The sequence below is a fragment of the Crinia signifera genome, chromosome 9 (assembly GCF_055691185.1).
Source record: "Crinia signifera chromosome 9, ASM5569118v1, whole genome shotgun sequence".
Taxonomy (NCBI): Eukaryota; Metazoa; Chordata; class Amphibia; order Anura; family Myobatrachidae; genus Crinia; species Crinia signifera.
Genome location: NC_139225.1, coordinates 100,333,488 through 100,339,487, shown reverse-complemented (window position 1 = coordinate 100,339,487; position 6,000 = coordinate 100,333,488).

Below are 6,000 nucleotides of genomic sequence, written 5' to 3'. Positions count from 1 at the left end.
TTAAAAGAAGCTTTTTGCTCAGCTCCCATTTTACGGCATCCTGACCCTTGTCTTCCTTTCATTGTCGAAGTCGACGCCTCAGATGTGGGAGCGGGAGCAGTCCTTTCACAGAGGGATCCACGGTGTTCCAAGGTTCATCCCTGTGCCTACTTCTCACGTAAATTCTCGTCGGCCGAGATGAATTACGATGTGGGCAATCGGGAACTTCTAGCTATCAAATGGGCGTTTGAGGAGTGGCGACATTGGCTAGAAGGGGCCCAACATATTATTACTGTAATCACTGACCACAAAAATCTGGCTTATATTGAATCTGCCAAACGTCTTAATCCACGACAGGCTCGGTGGGCACTCTTCTTTACCAGGTTCAATTTTCTCATTACTTTTAGACCGGGCTCGAAGAACATAAAGGCAGATGCTCTCTCTCGTAGTTTTTTGACCTCTCAAAGGGCTGATACAGGAATATCTCCTATTGTTCCACACTCAGTCATTTTGGCAGGCGTGACGCAAGATTTAGCCACTTTAGTTCTTGCCGCTCAATCCACGGCTCCCCGACAGACACCCCAGAATCGGTTGTTTGTCCCCAAGAATCTGCGGCAGGAGGTTCTTAAAGATTTTCATTCGTCCAAAAGCGCCGGGCATCCGGGTATTACCAAGACTCTTGAACATCTGTCCAGGGCTGTTTGGTGGCCTTCCATGAAGCAGGAGGTCGAACACTTTGTTTCTTCCTGTCTGGTCTGTGCGCGGCACAAATCTTCACGACAGGCTCCGGTCGGGCCGCTGCTTCCTTTATCCATCCCAGAGAAACCATGGTCCCACATTTCCATGGACTTCATTGTGGATCTTCCTCCTTCTAATAAATTCACCACCATCTGGGTCACAGTAGATCGATTTTCCAAGATGGCTCATTTTACTCCTTTATGCGGACTCCCCACTGCCAGATCACTGGCCCAGTTGTTCGTCACCAATATTTTTAGACTTCATGGTCTCCCAGTGGATATAGTCTCTGACAGGGGTTCTCAGTTTATAGCTAGGTTCTGGAAAAACTTTTGCTCTTCCCTAGGCATTCAAGTCAGTCTCTCCTCTGGTCATCACCCACAGTCGAACGGACAGACCGAAAGGGTCAATCAGGCTTTAGAGCAGTACATCCGCTGCTTTGTCTCAAAGTGCCAAGACAACTGGGCTGAACTCTTGCCATTAGCAGAATTCGCTTATAACAACGCTTATCATACAGCCTCCAAGACCTCTCCGTTCTTCTGTAACCTAGGCTTCCATCCCAGATGTAATTCTTTCATACCTCCGGTAGACCCCTCCAGATCCTCCTCTTCTGTCTTGTCCTTTCGAAGAGCCTGGAAAAAGATACATCTGGCCCTTAGATTATCCTCAGCTCGCTCTAAATTGTTCTTCGACAGACACAGAAGGCCTTGTCCTTTCAGAGTAGGTCAGAGGGTTTGGCTGTCCACTCGCCATATTAAGCTCCGACAGCAATGTCCGAAACTGGGTCCCAGATTCATTGGTCCATTTTTGATCATTAGAAAAATCAACCCAGTCGCATTCAAGTTACAACTTCCCAAATCTTTACGCATTAATAATGTCTTCCACTGTTCTCTCCTCAAACCTGCTTTTGGAAATCGCCCATCCGGATCCACGCGTACTCAAAGACCCATTATAGTCCAGGGACACAAGGAGTATTTGGTGGAACATAAGGAGTATTTGGTGGAACATATCTTGGACTCTAAGATGGTCAGAGGTCGGCTTAAGTTCCTTGTTCACTGGAAGGGATATGGAGATGAGGAGAGATCTTGGGTCCCAGAGAAGTCCTTGCATGCGCCCAGATTAAAGACTGAATTCTTCAAAAAATTTCCTTGGAAACCTGGTGCTAAGGGTTCGGTGACCCCTCCTCAAGGGGGGGGGTACTGTTAGAGACTGCGGGGACAGCGCAGACGCTGCCCGTACAGTCTCTAACTCCCTCCTGGCGGTTGCCGGGCGACGGGGACGCCGCCATGTCACAGCCGCCTCACTTCCGCCGGACGCACACACGCGGCCAGCGTCCGTGTCTCTTCCTCCCCTGCCGCAGCGGTTGCCTAGGCGACGGAGGACGCCTGGCAGCCGCAGGGAGGAAGGGGAGGATTTTGCCAGTAATTAGCAGGAGTCTGGCGCGCTATTTAAACCGGCACCTGGGTACACTCAGAGCCGGTTATAGCTTTGGTCTTGACCTTAGTGTTCCTGCGCTCCCTTGTATCCAGTACGCCATTCCTTGTATCCTGTGCCGTCTCCAGTCTCCCAGTACCTGTCTCCCATCTCCTGTGTTGTATCCAGTGCCGTCTCCAGTTCCCCCTGTGCTTGTGTTCCATCTCCAAGTGTGTTCCGGTGTCCGCTTGCTGTCTGCCGTTGGCCCAGTGTCCATCTCCTGGATCCAGACCACATCCACGCTTTGTGTTCCCTCCTGTCTGTTCCTTGGACCCTGTCGTCTTCGTGCTGCTGCACACAGATAAGTGGGGGTTACCCCCAGGCCACTATCCTTCTATTATTATTGATACATCGTCTGTGTATTGTTACGCATCCTTGGGATTATTGTGTAGACCTCTTGCGTATTGTTACGCCCGTGCCTGTGGTTAATATTGTTTTGTGCACTCCCTGCACTCTGTTCACCCATACGGGAGTCCCGTTGGTATCCTCGCCAGGGGAAGGTGTTTAGCTAGTGTTTCCCCTTGCTGACCACTGACCTTGGCGTGCGAGTTGTCACATCGTAAGACCAGGTGGCATCGAGGTGGGAGCCTGACTAACAGGCTCTCACGAACGCGGCTATTTTTGGTGAAGCCTTAGCCCTGCACTCACACGCTAACTTCATTTGGTAGCAACGGAGTCAGGTTGGCGAGGTTGCCCTCCTTTCCCGATTGGATCTCCTGCCAGCCAGTGTCGCGTAGTGCCTCGCCAGGCAGCGTGGCACAAGAGATCATAACATGTATATGCACATATGTCTCTTGTATGTATATGTACTGTATATTGCTTTCATTTTATTTTAATTGTATTTTATTTGATTGATTAATTAACTATTCAATAGATATTCACTCTGCTTGTACTCACTCTTGTTCTCTTTCAACTTTTGAATTCACTTTTGGTATTCAGCGTCCCATATCTTTTGAGAGAGCAGCAGCTGGATTGAATTGGAATTTTACATGAAGAGTCTGGTTCCTCAGTTAATGGTTATTGGAATTGTGTTGGACCTGCAGACCACAGACAATACCCACAGGGTGTTTAATGTACTCCAATGTCAGTCACAAACTAAGGAACAGTTTGTGCTGATTGCTGTAGATGCTGAAAAGGCCTTTGATAGGCTTAATTGGGACTTTATGCCAAATTGTTTCCCTTTTTAGTTTACAAGGAGCCATTCTAGACTCAATAATGGCTCGGCCTGTGTGTTTAGTAACAACTTTCTCTCCAACACATTTCTAATTTCAATTGGTACTTGGCAGAATTGTCTGCTCTGTTCCTTAATATTTGTAATTGTGATGAAACCACTGGTTCCAAAATATCTGACTTACTAGGTCATTCCCTGGTTTCTTTGCTCTAGCAATGCCCTTAAAGCAGGCATGTCCAAACCGCGGCCCTCCAGCTATTGTGAAACTACACATCCCAGCATGCCTTGCAATTGTTTTAGCATTCCCTAATAGCAAACTGTGGCAAGGCATGATGGGACTTGTAGTTTCACAACAACTGGAGGGCCATAGTTTGGACATGCCTGCCTTAAAGTATCTATAATTTGACAATGATGTTTTCCTTTTCATGACTGAGCCAGTAACCTTTTTACCTGTTCTACATACTATATTAGACAGCTTCTAAACCTGAAGCCCAGTCAATCAATATCTCTCCTCCTATATTGATTCTCCTTAAACATATTTTTAAGTATATATGAAGGACAGCCCATCCCACCCTGCTTTGATTGAAGATTTATTTGAGGTGAATTTAAATCCACTCCTACAACAGTTTTTTGGCCTTATTACTATATGAAATTTTGTGGTTAGGCTGTATAGCCACCTTTAAAATGACGCTACTTCCCAAACATAATGTATTTGTAGGACTATCCCCTACATCAGGCTTTGACAAACTATGGCACTCCAGCTGTTGTGTAACTACAAGTCCCAACATGCCTTGCCACAGTTTTGCTATTAGAGAATGCTAAAACTATGGCAAGGCATGCTGGGATGTGTAGTTTCACAACAGCTGGATGGCTACAATTTGGCCATGCTGCCCTACATTTTCCCTACCCAGTATTAATTTAGGTGTCGAGTGTTTGTAAATGTAAACCACCCCACCTGGTGATAAGATGTTGCCTAAGAAATACTGGGATAGATTTATTATCTGACATTTAGGGGAATCTGCGTTATCCACGTGCATTAAAGCAGGGGATAGCGCATCCCCTGATCTATCACGCTGGTGATGCGGGTCCTCTATTGGCGGTGTTGCGGGGGAGACGGCTTAGCGCATGTACTCATTTTAGTACTGTGCGCATCAGTCCTATCTAATTTATGAATCTTCTTTTAGCACATTTGTTGCTGTCTCTCCCCCTTGCCCATAACGCCAGATTTTTCTGGTACTGCAAGTTTCTCTTCTCTTGTTTTATTTTTGTTCTTTTCAATAAACCTTATTGATTTTGCGTCTGGGCGCACTAGATGCTGGAGCTAAGCGAGGGGCAGGCTGCTGGGGAAGCATTGAGCGGATGGAGGAGAAAGGCTAAAATTACCTTAAAAAGCAGGAATAATCCTGAATTGGTGCCTTCTCCTCACAGGCTCAACTTCCCGCCTCGGTGCCAGCTTGTCCCCACCGTCCGTCGAATGTGTCTGCGCATGCGCCAGGTACACATCGCAAGACAAGGTAACCAGCACATGCGCAGTAGTCAGCAGCTGGGGGGAGTGCACCTCCATTATGGGAGGAAGCGTATCCCCATCGGGTGGGGATAACGCACTCCCATAACGAATACATCAGCAATAATACATTGGGGCGAACTGCGAGGCCGCTTCACCACAAAAAAGGGGTGAAGCAAAACATGTTTCATAAAGAACGTTATGGACATGTTAATAAATCTACCCCTCTGTATGGTGAGCTTCAGCTACCAGACCTTCATGTTTACCACTCTGTATGAATTATGATACAAAACCAAAAAATACGTACTTGCCATTCAGGCAGAATACTTTGTTTGATCTTGAAATTGCTTCTCTTGTAGATTTCCAACTGATTACGTTCTTTGGCTTTTGAGCACAGTTCATCAGCTACCAAAACACTGTTTCCTAACTATCATAGATGGTTTTAAAGCCTGGGATAATTGTTTTTGCACAAGCTGACTAGGAACATCCTTCTAGAAATCTATCTCTTTGGGTATTAGGCCAATTGACACTATTTGTGTCTTGATATAATGTATGGATATCAAAAGGTAAAAGTGTCGCCCTGGATGAAATGTCCTGTTATCCTTCCCTCAGTGGCGTAAGTTCGTTCCAGTTGCCCGGAGGCAAGATATATATTGGTGGCCATCCCCCCCCCCCCCCCCCCCACACACACACATACATACACACACAACCCTATACCTTATATAAAATATATATATTCTGTTCAGAATATAGATAGATAGATAGATAGAACACATATATATTTCAGAACACAGCCACAGAAGCAATATCGTTGGCTTTTAAATTACTGATTTAAACTTCCAGGGAGAGGTGCCCCTTTGGGAGCAGGAGCCCGGCGGCAGATGACTCCATTGCCTCCCAGAGTTCTGCCTCTGCCTTCCCTTATCTCCATTCAAATATGGCCTCCTTGTTTCCAACCAGTAACAGTATTATCAAATTGCCTATTGGTTATGGGCCATGTCTAAAATGCCCAAAGAAGTTTCCTCTCCACCTTTTAGTATATTAAGAAAAATTACCTCTAATGGTTCCCATGGTGATATTTTCTTCTGGTACCAATGCATCCAAATTTATTAAACAGCACTGGGAATCAGATTTGCAA